Here is a 20949-nt window from a genome sequence, read left to right on the forward strand (position 1 = left end):
TCCTGATTGGACATGGCCTTGTACGTCAGGCAGAGATCACCTCTGAGCAGGCGGTATGCTACTGAATAGAGCTGAAGTTTCTTTAGTCTGGCAGAATAAGACATATGTTGGAAACCCTTGATCCTTTTGGTGAGGTACTTTTGTGGTCTCTCCAGCTGTTGCAAGTGCCGGGTGAGGTACATACCAAATGGGGCACTGTACTCAATCATGGGTCTGATGAGGGAGGAATATAGGGGTACAATGACATCCTTGGATCTGGATGTGAAACCCTTCATGATGAGATGTGCAAGGTAGAATGTTTTTCTAACCACTTTGGCAACGTGGGTGTCAAATGAGAGGTCGCTGTCTACTTGGGTCCCTAGGTCTCTGATTACTTTTTCCGTACTCAGTGGGTTGCTGTCTATGTGATAATTTGTGGGTACTTTGTTTTTTCCAAAAGGGATAACTATACATTTTTTGGCATTTAGTTTAAGGCCGTGACATCTACCATATAGCTACCATATCCCTGTTGCAGATGTCACTCACCATCACATATACATTCTGAGGACTCCACAACATGTAACCTATGTGGCATATCCAATAACTACATAGAAATGTGATAGCACTACCTAGTCGTCAGGGGTTTGATACACTGTGCTAGTAGGTGTGTGACACAAACATGCTTGTTTTACTCTCCCACCCCTCCCTGACTTGTCGCTGCCTCTGTCTGCCTCTCTCACTCACTCTCTGGTGGATGTGGAGACTTACACCTGCTTTGCTTAGGTATCAGCATGTGCATTTTAAGTGATGCTCATGATCAGCTGATGGCCTCTGCATGAATTGCCGCTCTCCCCTAGCTGATTGCATTTGGAACAGCTGTAGTAACATTCCCATAGCCAATTGCATGGAAACACACTCCAATATCTAGGAACACCATGTTCGTGTTGGGCCTTTTCATTCACTGTGAGCAGGAACTAGATCTGTTGTTTGGCAAACAGCATCTCAGATGGATTGGGGTTTACCTCTAACAACATACACTGTGGAAACAGGGTAACACACAGGAGGGGGATGTGCCTGACCTAAATACAGACTGTAAGTGCTGCTATACTGCATTTGGAGTAGTGTTGGTTTAACAGTGTGTGTGTCGATATGGCTGTTCTACATATTTTAATACCTGCCATGTCAGTTCTATGTTTATAAGGAATCCCAATCTGTTGGGTCATCTGCAGACTGGGCAGTGTGCGGTGCCTTTTGTTCCATGTATTACCCACAGAGCATCTATCTATGAACTGCAGAAGGTAGTGTGAGGATTGCAGTCTGTAGATGGTGAAAGCCGTGACAGTTACTGACTTCATATCCCTCATAGGACATATGTTGCAACAAACCCTGTTGCAACAGTAAATGTATGAGGTTATCACAGCAACATGTCAATATTAGCCCTGTGTATGTGCTTCCATCCACAACTCTGACAACCTTTGTACATATGTCATGCATTAAGAGGTGCATATGTGCTGTACACCATAATTAGTGTCATCATATCAGATAACAAGCCAGTGGGATATCAGACTGCTACACATGTTATGTACAGTAGGGGTTATATCTGATGACATAACCTGGGCATTCTGTGGTTGTTTGTACAGTACTGAGGTCTGTGTACTTATGGTGAATGTCGACAGTGTGGGTATCATTAATATGGACTTTGGCCTGTGTACAGACTGTGGTAGATGTCATTGTTCTAGGTCCTGTCCTATCGGATGTTACATGCTACTCCACTGTATGTTACCGTATTGGCTTACATGTTTGTAGGGCCATACACACACATTTCCCATACCACAGACAGGCATCAGACAACCCTGTGTAGCAGTACAGTATATGTAGGGTTAGTTTGTGAGTGGCACAAATCAGGATGGTGTTGAACAGGTAGTCCATATACTGTATTATTATGCAAGCTTACCATATGTGGCTGTGTTCACATTGGTTGTGGTTATGCACTTTCACACAGGTGATTCTTACCCTGTGCTGTGACATGCCTGTACAGCCTGCTATATATGCAGGTACATGTGCAGTCCCCCAAAAGAGATGTAGGCCAGTGTTGAGCCAGTCTGCCTGTAGCCTGCATAGTGCATTGTTACATGGCTAGCAGCTTAGTGTACTTACACATGTGAGATGTCATGTCCAGATACTTGCCAGATATACTGCTGCCAGGCCTCCCTTAACAGTCATGTATGTCAGGCAGAGCAGTGGGATGCTATACAGATGTATGTTAATATCTAGTGGGTAATATGTGGCCATGGCACCCCTGTACCAGCAGTTATGGGGTGTGTGAATGCATAACCTATGGGGGCAAATGCATACCAGTCGTTAGTTGTCATACCCATCTACATGGCTGTTAACATCCATCTTGTCAGGCTTGGTCCACATGTTTTGCACTAAGGTGTTCTGTGTGTACCTCTGGACTGTACAGAGTGTGTCAGAATGTCTAAATATATTGGCCAATATATCTGCTGCAGTCCACAGGGGCATTATGTGCTAGCAGCGGTACTGTACTATGATGTCCTTAGGATGTCTGTCAGTAGCCAATGGCGCACATGTGAAAAGCAGATGTGACCTCCCACACACACCATGTCTGTGGAGACAATCCCTATTACAGTAGCAATAGTCTACTAATATACATGCTATACATACCTGACATCCCCTTGCACTACGAAGTTGGGACTACAGGGGCTGGGGTAGGGCTACACTCCATGTTCAGGACATATGTTGAAAATATATGTACATATAATTATCCAGATATCTATATATATAATCACACATATACATATCGGCATATATAGATGGGTATGTATATGTACATAGATATATATATATGCACACCCAGATATATACATATAGAAAGCAACATATGTCTACACCTATACAGATAGTGCTACATATGCACATATACATATGGATATCTACAGATATATTGAGAGTAGTAGGTATATCAGAATATATATGTATACACATATGGTTATAGATATCTACATATATACCAACATAACTAGGCATATCTGTACACAGAGGATGTACATACATATATAGCTATATACACATATATCTATATATAATATACTTATATGTATACCTATGTATGCACATATGTATATATGCATATATGTGTATGTATATATATATAATATATATATATATATATATATATATATATATATATATATATATATATATATATTTATACATACATACATATGTACATACAAAGAGATGTGCACATGGCCATATATATGTAGAACTATACAGATGTGTATACAGACATATGTATGAGTATACATATGTATGTACATGTAGACATATATAGACCTGTGATATGTATACAACCATATTCCTGTCAAGAGTAAACGTCACGGTTATGTATACCCTCCCACATGTATCTCACATGTATCTCATGTATCATCTGTATGTATCTGCTATGTGCACATTATGATAAAACAACAAATGTGATGCAACAGTTGTATTAATAACAAGGACTACACAAGTTAGGAAATACAGGCAAATGTTCAGTACTACTCAATATGTGTATTGACAGCTATACTGATAAAACAACAGCAGTCTTCACAGTGGTCATGGTGCAGTGGTTAAGTGTTGTGAAGTCAGTGTAAAGGGTCCTGGGTTCAAGGGCTGTTCATTTTGTTGCTGGGCAGAACATGGACCATTGGATAGAGAGTGATTAAGGCACTTTAAATCAGTTGTAAGCAGGTTTGCGCATGTTTGCGTGGAGGTAAACACTGCTGACTTCTGGTTACAGTGTCTTATACTCAGTTAACTTCTATATTGCTTAACCTGTGTAGGCATTGATTACCACCACACAAACAGGCTTAAACCTGCTTACTGCTGCTTAAAAGTGCTTACTCCCACTTACCCCAGTGCTAATTTAACAGAAAAGAAAAAGGGGTTGATAGGAAAGAGGTAAAAAAGGGCACAATGAGGTTAAGACAGTAGGGAAAATAGCCAGGGATGTGCAGGAAGGGTGCAAGGAAGGTCCATAACTGCCCATTTCTTCTACAGCAACAGCTGTGCATATACACTGAATTTGGTGGTAGATTTGGACACTTGAACCCCTGGGAGAGGGGTGAGGACAACAATAATAAGTTGTGATGCCAGTTAGACCAGATTACGTGTCCAGTAGACATGTGTGTGAAATGGACAGCTATGTATGGGGCAAGAATTTTTGTGGGAACAGATTGCCCTTTTTTCAGGTGAGAGTGGGATGTTGGGGAGGGGTGGTAGGTATATTTGGGGAGGTAGGTTGGGTAGGTTAACAGACAAGACAAACAAGATGCATACAGGGGCAGTATATGACACATGTGGGTGGTAAACATCTTGATGGGGAAGGGTGTTGGGATATCGGAAGCCCACAAGCCTCCTAGCAGTAACAGTGAGACTGAGGTACCCACCCATGGGCAGACATCCTTGCACCTTCACAGCCCCAAAGGTGGCTGTGCTGGGGTCTGAGTCGCAAAGCCAGGCTGACTCTCTAATCGCAACACGTGGCCTTCGAGCTAGTGTAGAACATCACCAAACTGCTCGTTGATCATTCTACGCACCATGACCCCGACCTGGTGATGGGTTACAGGTGCCTGTCCATGCCCACTCCCATGGGGGATGAGTCCAATACCCTGAGGCAGTTCCACCGGAAGGTCGTGCAGGACCAATGGATAGGGAGGTCCTGGGTTGGGCCCCAGACACGCTGGTGCCTGGTGCCATGGCCAGCTGAGGTGGGACAGGTGAGTCTGCTGGGACTGGCCTTCGCAAGCGTGCTATAGTGTTTAGATTACATCATCATTTGTGGGTTAGTAATACTCAACACATTCCAGGGTTAGGCATAACAGCATACATAGATATTCTCATTAACCCAGACATCAGATACGGAACAGTTGCATAGCAAACAGAACACATGCATATATGGGACACCAGTGGTAATAAGAACAGCATGCAGGTATTGATGGCACCATGCCACCAATGTTGGAATTATTCAATATAGCACATGCATGGGCATGTCCAAAGGTCAGCTTCCAGTGATTTCTACTGTCCACCTGGTGAATCTGGGCATACTGGGGCAATGCCACAATTGCCTCATGTACACAGACAATCCTCTCCTCCTACCACCCAACACTACAATCTGCAAGAGATGCACTTACATAGCCAAACTGGAAGCAAAGCTCTCTCCACCCAACATTGTCCTAGACAGTCAAGAGGAGAAGGTTAACACCAGCACTATACCTCAAGTAACACATACCCCTTCTAATCCCACACCACCAACACCCACACATAGCAACACTAAATCCTACATATGTGGAGGCCCTTAACAGTAACCTGCCCAAGCAACAAGGACCTCTAAAGCTGAAACGGAAAGTGTCACATAGCTCACAACACCATTGTGCCACCCAACAACAGCCCCTAAGTCAAGACAATGTACCCAACACTTTAGTCATATGTGACTCTATAGTCAGGCACATTGATGTCCCAATCACCAGGCTGAACAAGGAGAAAATTACAGTCAGCTGCCTGTCAAGTGCCAGGATCCGACACATAACGCGTGCACTCAAGTCACTCCACAACAAGTACAAATATGACTCTGTCATTGTCCATGTTGGAGTGAATGACTTGAGACATACCTCCCTGGACTACATAAAAAGAGGCATGGAAGTGCTCTCAGTTCATGTGGCCCAGGCAGGTATGACCCTATCCCTGAGTAGCATCCTGCCTTCACTCAGAATGATACCACAGTATAAGGGCAAAATGATTGACTTCAACAATTGGCTAAGCTTCTCGTGTCATTCAAAGGGGATTCAGTATCTGTCTGCCTGGGACGACATGATCGACAGACCAAAATGCTTTGCCAGAGATGGTCTGCACCTGTCACCCCTGGGATTCAGGTTACTGGCTAAGGCTCTTGCCACCCCATAGTACCTTTTTTAGGCAAAGTTCAAAGGACAAAACCACCACCCTAACAGGTACAAGCATGTAAAATCTGAAGGTAATGCTACTCAATGCTAGAAGTCTAAACCTCAAAATGCACTCTCTCGAGGCACTCCTAAAAATGGAGAACATCAATATCTGTGCAGTAACTGAGACCTGATTCAAGGCTCAAGAGAGCACCCCTGCAATACAGGGCAATTACTCTTACCACACTTTTCAACCAGAAAACCAGGACCGAAACACTAAAGGTGGAGAAGTGTCCATATTCACCAAGGATATTCACAACACCAGGCTAGTTGCCCAACACAATGCATCTGAAATTCTCCAGGTGCAACTAACACTAGGTTAGGCTGCAATCCAAATTGTAGCTTGCTACAGATCCCCCACCATGCCCCGAGATTCTTACTACACCTTTCTAAACATACTGGAAAATATTAAGATACAATAAAACACCCTAACACTGGGTGATTTCAACTACCCTGCCATTAACTGGGAAAACTACTCATGTACCAACCCCTTTGCCCAACGGTTCTTGGAATTCATAAATTCCAATGCCCTGGATCAACTAATCCTTAGAGTCACCAGGAGCTCCAATATCCTAGACCTGGTCATTACCAATATGGGAAATCGATACTCAATACCTATGGTCACCCCCTCATTGGTCAGGTCTGACCATAAGCTAATCACCCTTGACATTCACATCCCACCCCCACCCCCCAGTAAGGAAACCTCCATAAAAAAACATCTCCAAAGCCAACTTCATGCTACTCAAGTCAGAAGTGACAAACTTCATGACACCCATGCAGACGGTAACTGAAAGTTCGACTGCTGAATCCTTCACTAAGGCACTGTACGAGCACATCCACTCGTGCATGAATCGTGCCATCCCCAATAGAACCAAGATACTCTTCTGCAAAAAAAGGAAGCCAATCTGGTGGTCCCTTGTCATAAACAAACCTTACAACAAAAGGAAGAAACTGTTGCAGAAAAAAGGAAAATCCCAGGATGCAAAAAACTCCCATACCAGCCTCAGTAAGAAGCTGAGATCCCTCATAAAATCCTATAAAGCTAGTTATAAAAATAAAATTGCCAAAGATTCCAAAGTCAGTCACAAGACATTCTATAGCTATGTCAAGAATCTAAATGGCAATGCTCAGATCTGCTCTGAGCTACAACAGAATGGCATTAAATATACTGATCCCAAGGATATTGCCACTATCCTAGCAGATCGATTCAGTGCAAACTTCACCCCCCTCTCACCCCCTAAAGAGCCCATCTCAATACCGAAAGATTGCCAAATTCCTTTAATAATGGCTACAAAGGTAAAAAATGCACTCTCCAAAGCTAAGAATACAACATCCATGGGACCAGATGACATCCCAGGCTGTGTGCTACATAAACTACAAAATTAACTGGCACCTCACATAAGTGTCATGTTTAATCATAGCCTCACCTCAGGCTTCATGCCCACTGAGTGGCACGCAGCTACAGTTATCCCACTCCACAAGGGGAGATCCACTTTGGATCCCAGGAACTACCTCCCCATCAGTGTGATGAGCCTGGTCTGCAAGGCCATGGAATATATTATCATGGAACTTATAAACAAAGACATTGGCAACCTTCAAACATTGGACCTCATGCAGTTTGGGTTCATGAAGAGCCGATCTTGTCTCCTGAACCTGATTGAGATCTTTGAATCAGTCTCCAGGAGCCGTGGACAAGAGCAAGGTGGTCCACACAGCCTATCTGGACCTCCCCAAGGCCTTTGACACCATCCCCTACTCTGGAATCATAGTTAAACTTACTAAGCTGGGCATTAATCCCTATGTCACTCGATGGGTTGAAAACTGGCTTACTGACAGAACCCACCCTGTCAAAGTATCTCTCAAGACATCTGCAACAACTGGAAAGGCCACAGAAATACCTCACTAAAAGAATCACAGGCCTAAAGCAGATGCCCTATGCTGCCCATCCAAAAAAACTCCACCTGTGCTCTGTCACATATTGTCTACTCAGAGGTGATCTCTGCTTAACAGACAAGGCCATGTCAAACCCAGAGCTGATGGACATGTTACACTTAAAGAAATCCCAGTCCCTCAGAGACACACGCTCTAGTGATCTAAACCTTGTCATCACAATGAACAAAACATGCTGGAGGGATAGGTTCCTGACCCAGAAACTCCCCAGACTCTGGAATATGTCAAGCAGAGCACCTCTTTGGTCCTCTTCAAAAGGAACCTTGATGATTGGATGGGAGATAGGAAATTCACCCTAGGGATCATGTCAGTCACCCTGCTAGACAGGGGTCCAGGGAAGTAAATACTGTTGGAAGAAACAGCCAGGGAATTCTTTGGCTAGGCTTGTATAGGCCCTAGGGCCAATAGCCTAGTACCAACCTATGAACCTATGAACCATGAAAATATTTATCAAACAAATGGGCATTATCAGAGTCATTACATACCAGTTGGGGAGAGTATGTTGATTATTGTTGGAGATATGGTGGGAGGGTGAGAAAGATGTCAATTAACAACTAGTATATTCCTGTAGTCCACATTACTTTCCTAGTCAGTGCTGTTATCTGTACCTTACAAGTCTTACTGCATTACCCTATAGCCTTAGTTTGGTCAGTGATATGGCTATCGTCATCATTACACATGAACCAGATTTACCTGCACTATACAACTCTTACCTGGTATACCTGTGAAGGGAATGTTTGTTAACACTAACTGTTTCTACACATACTCCTGGATTCTGGGTTGGCATTTTGCACATAGCTATCCAACTCTTTCTGCACAGACTCTGGCCATGTGTTGACCACATGCTGGTGTGTCTGGACATATCTAGAATATTGTCCTCTTCCACCTTTAGTGGCCTGACACACACATATACATGCTTTCCTACATAGTTATATTATGTAGCACAGTGTGGGTGACAGTGACCAGTGATACTTTATTATTCAGAGAAACTGCAACACTCACAATTCCCTACAATACCAGAGTGAACAGTGCCAGTACAGGTTATAATGGTCTGTATTTCTCAGCACAGTGTTCGTATCCAACGTACCTGTGGGAGCAATGTTTGTTAGCACTACCTGACTGTTGCCACACAAAGTTCTAGATTACATATTAGTATTATGCACATACATCTCACTCTGTTACTCTACACACTCTGGTCACATCTTGACAACATGGAAGTGTAAATAGGACATACTTGAAATATTACTCTCCTAACAGTTTTGGGGGTTGCTACAGTGACAGGTGTGTTCCCATGATGTTTGACAATCACTTGTATACCCTGTTTGTTGGCTACACATCTGGGATAATCCCACAGACTTATCGGGGGACAAGGGGACAGGCAGCAGATATGGGCACATATACTGGACATTCTGGCCTCATCTGTACAGTTGTGGGATATGAATCTGTATGCAGTCTAATTCCACTCCCAGGATTCAGACCATGGCTGTGTCTGCTACAACTTAAACACTGTCCATCACAGTTGTGTCTGCTATATAGATATTGCTTTATATCTCCAATCTGCTTTCTGTCTTATTAATCCCCTGTGCTTATGCAGTCTGACCTTGTATTACAACACTCATATACAGATTTCCTAGTCCAGTATATGTTGTAGGACAGTATGGGTGACAGTAATGTATAATACCTCATTATTCAGAGCAAATGCATATCATTCTTGTATTTCTGGCCACAGTGTTGGTATCTGACAGACCTGTGGGAGGAATGTTTATTAGCACTACCTGAATGTTCCCACACACAGTACCAGATACCACATTACTATTATGTACATACATCTCAGTCTGTTACTGTACACACTCTGACCACAACTTGACAAGTTGGGGTGTAAATGGGACATATGTGGCTTGTTAGTCACATAAAATATTGGGGAGTTGCTTGCGTGCCAGCTTTGTTCTCATAGCTGTGTGTAAATCAGTTGTATTTCTTGTTAGCTGCTATACGTCTGGGATCATCCAACTGATTTCCCAGGGGGACAGGTTGATAGGCAACAGATATGGGCCACTTTACTTGACATTCTGGATGTATCTGTACACTTGTGGGGTATGATTCTGTATGCAGACTACTACCACTGGCAGGATTCGAACCATGGCTTTGTGTGCTAAAAAAAAACAGTTTACATCTCAGTTGCATGTGCTACTCTGTTTTTATTGTCTGAACTTTCCCTGTTTACTGTCTATGTGTCTCTCAGTTGTACTAAATGGCTTCTGGGGATTACACCTGTCATATACAGGCATGTTTGCAGATGACATTGTGATCTGTAGTGAGAGTAAGGAACAGGTGGAGGAGACCCTGGAAAGATGGAGATATGCTCTAGAGAGAAGAGGAATGAAGGTCAGCAGGACTAATACAGAATATATGTGTGTGAATGAGAGGAAGGATAGAGGAATGGTGAAGATGCAAGGAGTAGAGGTGGTGAAGGTGGATGAGTTTAAATAATTGGGATCAATAGTTCAGAGTAATAGTGAGTGTGGAAGAGAGGTTAAGAAGAGAGTACAGGCAGGATGGAGTGGGTGGAGAAGAGTGTCAGGAGTGATTTGTGGCAGACAAGTACCAGTAAGAGTGAAAGGAAGGCCTACAAAAGGGTAGTGAGATGAGCTATGTTATATGGGTTGGAGACAGTGGCATTGACAAAAAGGCAGGAGTTAGAGCTGGATGTTGCAGAGTTAAAGATGTTAAGATTTGCACTGGGTGTGACGAGGGGGTGACAGGATCAGGAATAAGTATATTAGAGGGTCAGCCCAGGTTGGAAGGTTTGGAGACAAAGCCAGAGAGGCAAGATTATGTTGGTTTGGATATGTGCTGAGGAGGGATGCTGCGTATATTGGGAAAAAGATGCTAAGGATGAAGCTACCAAGTAACAGGAAAAGAGGAAGGCCTAAGATAAGGTTTATGGAAGTGGTGAGAGAGGACATACAGGTGGTTGGTGTGACAGAGCAAGATGCAGAGGACAGAAAGAAATGGAAACAGATGAGCTGCTGTGGTGACTCCTAACGGGAACAGCCAAAAGAAGATGATGGTGATATACAGGCATTCCTAACACATTCAATTTATGGTGCATGGTGTGGGTAACAGTGTTTAATACTACAGTACTATTACATGATTGCATATCTACATTACTGTATGGTACCAGGATATACACATGCAGTCCAGCAGTTAAACCTGTTTTGTCAGGCTATTACACTTTTATTGACTTACAAACCATATGAGACTCTTCCTGTCATATTCTCTAGTGTATATAGTACTTGCCTTGAACAATGCAGGTTTTATATAAGCAATTAATTTACTACTACTTTTATTTTTATTTCCTATCACAGTAAATGCATGAGTATTACTGACCTGCCTCGCATCGCAACCTCGCCAGGCGACTGATATGGGCCTCCTGGCTTGCGGCCCGCTCCATTGCAGTTGTGGGAGACATAAGAAGAATATTTAGCCATGTCTATCCAAGATATACCTGAGCTGGCAATTATTACACTCATACTGGGGTGTTACTTACACACAGCTGGAACATCCCCTAACACTCTAGTCTCTTGGAGCCACTCCTCCAAGAAATCCCCCTTATGCTGCTTCAGGTCGGCATAGTGGTGCCTGACCTGCTCACCAGTTTGGGGTATGCCAGTGGCACTGGTGAGATCACGAGCGAGATGGTCCCAGGCCTCCACCTTATATTGGGAGCCCTGGTACTGGCCCTGCAGTAGTCTCTGAACATGGTCTTTAACTAGGAGTCCTGCCATGACCTTGGACTCCTGGATGCACCAGCGTTGCACCCGGAAGCACACACCTTCTCCCCTTACTGCCATAGTGCCTGCAAGGGGAAGCTTCAACAAGGTATGAGATGTATTCCTGCCTCTTGGGTTTAAGTAGTGCTGCGTTCCCGCACTTTTCTGTGATTGGCCAGTTTTGAAAAGGCTAAGCTATGGGCAAACCTGCTTACCTAGGATTGGCATTGCTTAAAGCGGTATACCACTGGGCACAATGAGTTAGCTGGTCTACACAGCTCACACTTCCTAAGCTGGCCTGTGCAATGCTTAGTGTTGCTTACATTAGACTTTGCATTATAATACATTTTTAGCATTGAGTTATTAATCTTTACAGCTTATATGTATGCCTGGTATCCATGATTAATGTGTACGTACACTCTGTGGGGTCCGTTTGTTTTATTGGGGACTTCAACACTCTGTTACAATTAGACCTCACTTCTGAGCTTACTGCTGTACTCCAGTTCACATATTCATGTTATGTAGTGGGTTATGGAACATATGACTGTATACTGATTCCTTTCTCAGGTTCAGTTTGGTTATACTATTGTGAGGACTTGTTTGCTAATATCTCATTCTTCTGTACATCTGTGATGGATTGGTGGTTATTTACTGTGACTACGGTGTATAGGGTTCGAGACCTGCAAGGCTGTTTATTTTGTTGATGGGCAGAACAAGGGCAATTGGATACAGAGTGATTAGGGCACTTTTGAACAGTTGTAAGTGGGTTTGCACGATGGTAAGCACTGCTAACTTGCTGTTACATCTGCTTACAGAGAGTTAGCTTCAGAACTGCTTAGCCAGTGTAGGCATTGCTTACTGCCATGCAAACAGGCTTAAGGCCGCTTACTTGTGCTAAAATATGCTTACTACTGCTTATTTGTGCTTAAACCTGCTTACTAGTGCCTTATTCATTATGGCACTGACACCTCACATGTGCATTTACTGCAGTACTCCATTTCATACATATATGTTATTTAGTGGGTTATGCAACAAAAATAGTTGTCATAACGTGCTTTGCCATGTAAAATGGAATGTGCTGCAATGGGACTCAAACCAGGACTGCCTGCTTGTAAGGCAAATGCTCTGCCCACTACATGATTACTATGCTGTTTCATTTATGTATATCTTCCTTGTTATCATCTTCAGCCATGTAAGCTGCAGTAACCATAGTTAAGCGATGAGCACACCCATGCACAGACGGTTTGCTTTAATCGGATTTTTAATAAAAAATAAAAGGGTTTCTTCATTTTCTTTATATATGCTGTTGCTATTGCACAGAAGAGGGACTGTTGGTGGGGATATGCGGTCACCTGTGAGCGATATCACTCATTGCATACCTCTTTCTGCTGTTCTACATTGTGGGGGGTGTTTATTCTGAGAGCTGTGCTCTCAGACATGCCCCCTACAGTCTTACATGCTCCAGATAAGCCTAGGAGCTCGGGCAATGCACCTCATTAATATGCATGGTGCGCTGCCGCCCTGCTCCTAAACGGTAGTAAATCCAGGGGTATGTTTTTACAAAATGTTTTCCAGTGCTAGTTGTAATTATTTTGTTATTGACTACAGCTACATTTATTATGCTTTGGGAGAGAGATTTATCATGGCATGCAAGCAGAATTCTATCAAAAAGCATTATGTTATTCTGTGGCACACCATAAAAGGCCTGTAAAATGTCGATAAGTATTTCTGTGGAAAAAATAGATTCTCAGTACATGCTATATATTCATATATTCCTCATTTAGAGAGTGAAAGGAGAATTTCAGCAGTGTGGAACTATGATTAAGGAATAGAGGAGATACAGACTGGCCTATGAGCAATCTGGTATGGCCATAGATGCTATAGAACATCAGCCTGATGAGCAGGTGCAACAATACATTCTGCCACATTAACCATCATGTGACTAATATGATCAGTTTTGTCAAGCAGAAGGCACTGCTAACTGTTACAGAAGTGGCAGCTCTACAGGGTCCACAAGATTGACAGATGTGGAGGAAATTCGTACCTCCCTGGGAGATTTCCATTGGGGATGTGATTCTCTTTGTTCAGCTGACCCATTACATACATGTCTCAGTGGTTAGCGATATGTAGCACAGGTTTACATATGTAGTTATTACACATACTGTGTGTAGCCAAACAACGGTGGCATGATGCACATTTCTTTTCATAAGCACATCAGGAGTGCAACAGGGTGCTGCCACCAGAGAAGTTAAGGTTTTATGTCTTAACACTTTTGTCCTGCATATAACATAAGTATCCAACTAGCATATGTTAAGGTACCCCTATGGTGTTCCTTAGGTTGTTCATTCACAAGCAGTGGTGGTTAACAGGTAGAAATAGTTGTGGCTGGATAAGGTGCTGACATCCACAGCTCAAGAGAGTCTAGAGATAATGCTGGGATAGGCAGACATGTCATGAGCAGCTGACTTGTTGACACTGTTGATTGTCTGATTGCATGTGGGAAACCATCCCTTTAGACAATGTATATACAACTGAACTTACTGAGCACTCTGCAGGTGTAGAAGCTAAGCACTTGCCACACCCTCTGTGGGAGGAACCTCCTGTGGCTGTGAACCTCATGAGTGCTCCCCTGTGCCTGAACCAGCAGCTTTGGATATCACGCCGCTCCTTCTGTAGGCATAATAACCACAGGTCAGCAACATGGGGCACCCAAATAAATCAAACATCACAATTTCCCTTAGTGTGCATATAACACAGTGGCTAATCAGCTATTGTGTGAGAATGTCATCCAGACACACTCTCTGCCCCACAGCCCACAATGGAGCCCACATGCATGTTGTATGTTATGCATATGGATGTTGCCCAGTACCATCATAAGGCCTGAGTAGACATGGAGTATGGACATCACAAAACTACAAGTCTGGAGAGACTGTTATGGCACACTCTAATTAGTTAGCACCTCCATGAATAAGACTGCCAGTGCCATCATGTTTGCCCAGATTGGAAATGTAGTCTATGACCAGGGTAGGCTACATACCCTGAATATATGTATACAAGGGGGTTGGCGGGGGGGGGACCAACAGCTATGTTTGATGCTGTCAGAAGGCTTACCTCTCATCATTGTGGACAGTAATGATTATATACCTCCATGTTTGGAATGCTTCACGAGTGAGCTCCAACCAGGTCCATGTATTGACTTAAAACACATTCCTTGCTACCTAATGTCTTGAACACTGCTACCTCTCACCAGTGACAGCAGGTCATGATCTTGTAGTGGCACCCCATTCCTGTCATAGCTAGAAGTGATCCCTGGCACCATTTACAATTCCAGTTAACACAGAACCACACAGTGTGTTCCCCCATCCAGTTTGTGTTATCAGACTTCTGTCATTATGTCTCCTGTCTCCTGTGAAAATGAAGATGCTGACTGTAACCCTCAACACCTTTTGTTCTGTGTTGTATTCAAGTGATGTCTGATGCTCACTGTGTCCAGACCATGCACAGACCAGCATACTCTGATACTAAACCTGCATGCATCCTATTTATCGTGTAGCACTATCACTTTATATACATTGTGACCCATACTTGTTAATAAGATGTTGATGCTTTGCCAGTACTCACTTTTATAAGTTCATAGGTTCATAGGTAGGTAATAGGCTATCTGCCCGAGGGCATTTATAAGCCTAGCCAGAGTGTGTCGGCTTTTGCAGCCCCATTGATGAATTAACGGATCCTCTGTCAAGCAGAGCCAATGAAGTGATCCCAGGGTGTATTTTCTGTTACCCATCCACTTGTCAAGGTTTCTCTTGAAGAGTGTTAGTGAGGGGCTCTGCCTAATGTAATATGGAATTTTGCTGCAAAGCATGGGAAGTCTCTGTGACAGGAATATATTCCTCCAGCATGTTCTATTTATTGTTGTGGCGAGGTTTAGCTCACTAGAGCGTATGGCTCACAATGACTTGGATTTCTTTAGGTGGAGCATGTCCATCAATTCTGAGTTGGACATGGCTTTGTAAGTCAGGCAGAGATCACCTCTGAGTAAGCGATATGCCACTGAGTACAGCCAGAGTTTTTTCAGTCGGGCTGCATAGGACGTATGTTTGAGGCCAGTAATCCTCTTGGTGAGGTACTTTTGTGGTCTCTCCAGCTGTTGGAAGTGTCTTGTGAGGTACATCCCAAATGGGGCATTGTACTCTATGATGGGTCTGATATAACCTCTTTATTTCTAGATGCAAACCCTTTAGTAATTAGATGGGCCGCATAGAAGTATTTCCTAACTACTTTGACAATATGATTGTCAAAGGAGCGATTACTATCTACCCGGGTCCCCAGATCTCTTATTGCCTCTTCTGTATTAAAAGAGCTGCCACCTATGTGGTAATTCATGGATGTTTTATTTTTCCCAAATGGGATGACTATGCATTTTTTGGCATTTAGCTTGAGGCCGTGACTTTGACACCAGGTGTCCATCTCAGTAAGGCACTTTTGGAGGATGTCCATGTCAGCCAGAGAGTCAGTTATGGCTCCCAGTTTGCAGTCATCGGCAAACTTGGTTAGCCATAGTCCTCCTGTGTTTGCCTGAACTTCTGAGAAATATATGCTGAACAGTAGGGGTCCCAGGACCGAGCCTTGTGAGACACTACTTGTGACTGGTTTAGAGTCAGACCTGGAGCCCGTTATTCTTACTGTGTGAGTTCTATCTGTAAGCCAGTTGACAACCCATCTCATGACATAGGGGTTTATGTTCAGGCTGGTAAGTTTTTCTGTAAAACCTGAGTGGGGAATGGTGTCAAAAGCCTTAGTGAGGTCAAGGTAGGCTGTGTGAACAACCTTTCCCTAGTCTATGGCCTTGGTGACTGACTCAAAGAAGTCAGCCAGGTTTAGTAGGTATGATCTGCCCTTAACAAAGCCAAACTTGGTCAGGTCAAGTGTTTGGAGGTTCCCAATGTCTTTGTTAATGAGTTCCATGATGATGCGCTCCATAGCCTTGCAGACCAGGCTAGTCAGGCTTGTGGACCCTCCTTTGTGGAGTGGAATAACCGTTGCTGTGTGCCATTCTATGGGCATGTAGCCTGTGGAGAGGCTGAGGTTGAACAGCGTGTTTAGGTGGGGGGTTAGTTCCTTCTATAGTTCATGCAAGATGCAGCCTGGGACACCATCTGGCCCCATTGATGCTGTGTTTTTGGCTTTTGAAAGGGCTATTTTCACCTGTGCATCTGTGATATCTGGGACACTACACTTTTCCGGTACTGTTGTGGGCCCTTTTGGGGGTGAGAGGGGGGTGAGGTTTGCACTGAATCTATCTGCCAGGATGTTGGCAATATCAATAGGTTCAGTATATTTTGTGCTATTTTGCACTAGTTCAGTGCATATCTGCGAGTTGCCACTTAGATTCTTAACATAGCTAAAGAAGGCTTTGCGGTTATCTTTTGAATCCTTTGCTATTTTTCTTTCAAAGTTAGCCTTGTCTTGATTTTATGAGGGACCTTAGTTTCTTACTGATACTGATCAGGGATGTCTTTCCTTCTAGGAATTTGCTTTTTTTCTGAACTAGTTTCCTCCTTCTATTGTATAGCCTGTTTATGGCAGGGGTCCACCAGACTGGTTTCCTTCTCTTAGAGGAGTGAGTCTTGGTTTTACTAGTGATGGCATGATCCACACATCCTTGTAGGTGCTCATAGAGTGCATTTGTAAAGGTTTCTGCATCTTGGGCAGTGTTATCCTTTAGCATGGGGGCTGTGTAACTTACTGTCTCTTTCTTAAGTAAGGCGACGTTTGCTTTAGAAAAGTTTTTTATTGTGGTTTCCTTAGTTGGGGGTGGTGGTGGGGTGTGGACATCCAAAGTGATTAGTTTATGGTCTGATCTAACCAGTGACGGGTTGACTTCCAGTGTGGAACATTGTCACCCATGTTTGTGATGACCAGGTCAAATATGTTTTCTCCTCTGGTAGGGGAGTTTGCCAGATGATCCAGGGCATATGAGTTGATGAATTTCAGGAAGTGCTGGGCCTGGGAGTTTGTAATCGAGTAGTTTTCCCAGTTAATGGTAGGGTAGTTGAAATCACCCAATATCAGGGTGTTTGGTAGGACCTTCATGCTTTCCAGTGTCTCCAGAAAGGTGGAGTGGTGGTCCTGGGTTATGGAGGGTGATCTGTAGCAGGCCACAATTTGCATTGCAGATTTGCCCAATGTTAGTTGCACATGGATGATCGCAGAGGTATCATGCTGCGCCACTAACCTGGAGGTATAGGTATCCTTAATGAATATGGATGCACCCCCTCCTTTTGTGTTTCGGTCCATGTTCTGTGGCCGAAATGTGTGGTATGAATTGTAGCTCGGTAGTGCTGGGGTGCTCTCTAGAGCCTTGAACCAGGCTTCAGTTACTGCACAGATGTCAACATTCTCCATACTGAGGAGTGCTTCGAGCGCGTGCATTTTGAGCTTTAAACTCCTGGTGTTGAGTAGCATAACCCTCAGTTTTTTTTAATTGTGCTGTTTCCAGAGGTGGATTTGACTTTTGAGCCTTGCCTAAAAAAGTCATTATGGGGGCAGCAACAGCCTTGGCCAGTATTCGAAAGCCTAGGGGTGACAGGTGCAAGCTGTCTTTTGCAAAGCAATGCGGTTTGTCAAGCATGTTGTCCCAGGCTGTCAGACACTGGATCCCCTTTGAATGATACCAGAAGCTTAGCCAATTGTTGAAATTGATCATTTTTTCTTTATACTGAGGTATCATTCTTGGTGAGTGCAGGATGCTACTCAGGGTCAGGGTCATACCAGCCTGGGTTACATGATCAGAGAGCTCTTTCATGTATCTTTGCATGTAGTCCAGGGAGATACGTCTCAGGTCATTCACACCAACATGAACAATGACAAAGTTATATTTGTACTGGTTCTGGAGTGCCCTGAGTGCTTGTGTTATGTGGCAGATTCTGACTCCCGACAGGCAGCTAACAGTAACCTTCTGCTTGTCCAGCCTAATGAGTGGGACATCAGTGTGCCTGAGTATAGAGTCACTTATTACTAGTGTGTTAGGTATGTTATTTTGCCTTAAGGGCTGTGATTGTGTGGCACACTGATTTTGTGTTTTATGTGTTATCTGGTTTGTGACAGGAGGTGCAGGTTGTTTGGGTGTCTACTTTGGAGGTTTCTGATGCTTTTGCAGGTTTTTATTTAGAGCCTCCAAGTATGATTTTGTGTATTTATGTGTATTTTTTGCCATGGTTTAGTAGGTCTATGTGTAGCTGGAGGTATGGTGCAAGTGTTAACCTTCTCCTCTTGACTGTCTGTTCCAGTCTTGGGTGGAGACAGCTTAGCCTCCAGTTTGGCTGTATAATTGCATCTCTTGCATATGTTAGTGTTTTGTGGTAGGAGGAGAGGGTTGTCTGTGTACATGAGGCAGTTGTAACATTGCCTCAGGATACCCAGATTCACCAGCTGGCCTGGAGAGTACACCTGAAATTGCCCTTCGGTCATGCCTGAATGGTAGGGTGAGCTGCTTAGTCATTTGGTTGGTGAGGGGTGAATAAAGACCCTTGCTCTGCTGGGCAATCAAGTGTCAGGGTATATTAGTGCTTACTATTAGGTCTGAGCAAGTATTGGGCTGTAGGATGCTTTTTGAGTGCTTAGGTTGAGAGTTAGACTAGTTTCAAGGGAAAAACTGAAGTGGAGACTTAATGGAGCTGGGAATAATTTAACCCTAACTAACCGGCACCGCCCAGCGCACAAAACTGTGAAAATGCAGTTTTTATAGCAGGGAAATGAAAGAGAGAGAAATTAGCCCAAAATAGCCAATAAACTACTAACTTCTGGACTGGAACCACTTCTTCAGGGACAGATAGGTTGCTCAAAGCTCCCCTCTCTCACAGATGAACACAGAAACTTCCTTCTCTCCAAGTAAGGTATGGGCAACTCAGAAACTTGGAACACAGCCCTGAATTCAGCACTAGCTTGAAAACTGGACTATACTAGCTTAGAAAGGTGAGAAACAAGGAATTTGTTTTTTGTTTTGTTTTTTTTTTTTTTTGAAAAGATAAGGCAAAAACAGTAAAAAAATACACTTAAAACAGCTTTAAACAACTACAAACGATCAGAAAACAAATTATTTAAACAAAAAATATTTTTTAAAAGTGCAGGCAGTCAAATAAGTACAATATGTGAAAAAAACAAGTTTTTGAATCACAATAAATGCTGGAAAATTGGTGTTTAGGCAGAAAACAGTTAAGTACAGCAAGAAAGTACAGAAAACTGATACTTAATCACTCCAAAGTCTCTCTTCTAAGCTAGAAGGTTTGTATCAGTTTAAGGCTTTTGAGTGCTTCCCAGTAGGTTAGTTACAGGAAAGATGGGAAACAAGTGCAAATGTGGGCTTTTAAACCAGAAAGTTGAAAGAGATGGACAAACTGTCCAAATGGTCAATAAACTACAATTTCTGGGCCAAGAACCTCTCCTCTTGTGGTAGACAGGCTACCTAGTGGTTACCACTCCCACTGATAAGCTAGAAGGCTTTCCTCCAACACAGAAAGGCTTGTGGGGCTCAGAAGCTTACCAATAGTCTGAGATACAGCAACTCTGTATCTGGACTAGGCTAGTTACAGGAAAGGTGGGAAACAAGCGCAAGTGCGGATTTTAAACCAGAAAGTTGAAAGAGATGGAAAAAAACTGCCAAAACGGCCAATAGCTACAATTTCTGGGCCAGGAACCATTCCTCCTGGGATAGATAGGCTACCTAATGCTTACCACTCCCACTGATAAGCTAGAAGGCTTCCCTCCACCACAGAAAGGCTTGGGGGGCCCAGAAGCTTACCAACAGTTCTGGATACAAGATCGCTGTATCTGGACTAGACTAGTTGAAAGAAATGGAAAAAAACTGCTCAAACAGCCTATAGCTACAATTTCTGGGCTTGCAGGGCTCAGAAGCTTACCAACAGTCCTGGATACAGCAAATCTGTGCCTGGACTAGGCTACTAACAGGAAAGGCAGGAAACAAGTGCAAACACAGGCTTTTAAATCAGAAGGTTGAAAGAGATGGAAAAACTGCCCAAACAGCCAATAAACTATAATTTCTGGGCCAGAACCCCCCCCCTCCTGTGGTAGATAGGTTACCTAGTGCTTACCACTCCCACTGATAAGCTAGAAGGCTTCCCTCCAGCACAGAAGGGCTTGGGGGACTCAGAAGCTTACCAATAGTCCTGGATACAGCAAATCTGACAGCAAAGAAACGCATCACCATAGACGGCGACATCCAC

This window comes from Protopterus annectens, chromosome 9.part0, assembly GCF_019279795.1.
Source record: "Protopterus annectens isolate FY-2018-M chromosome 9.part0, PAN1.0, whole genome shotgun sequence".
Lineage (NCBI taxonomy): Eukaryota > Metazoa > Chordata > Ceratodontiformes > Protopteridae > Protopterus > Protopterus annectens.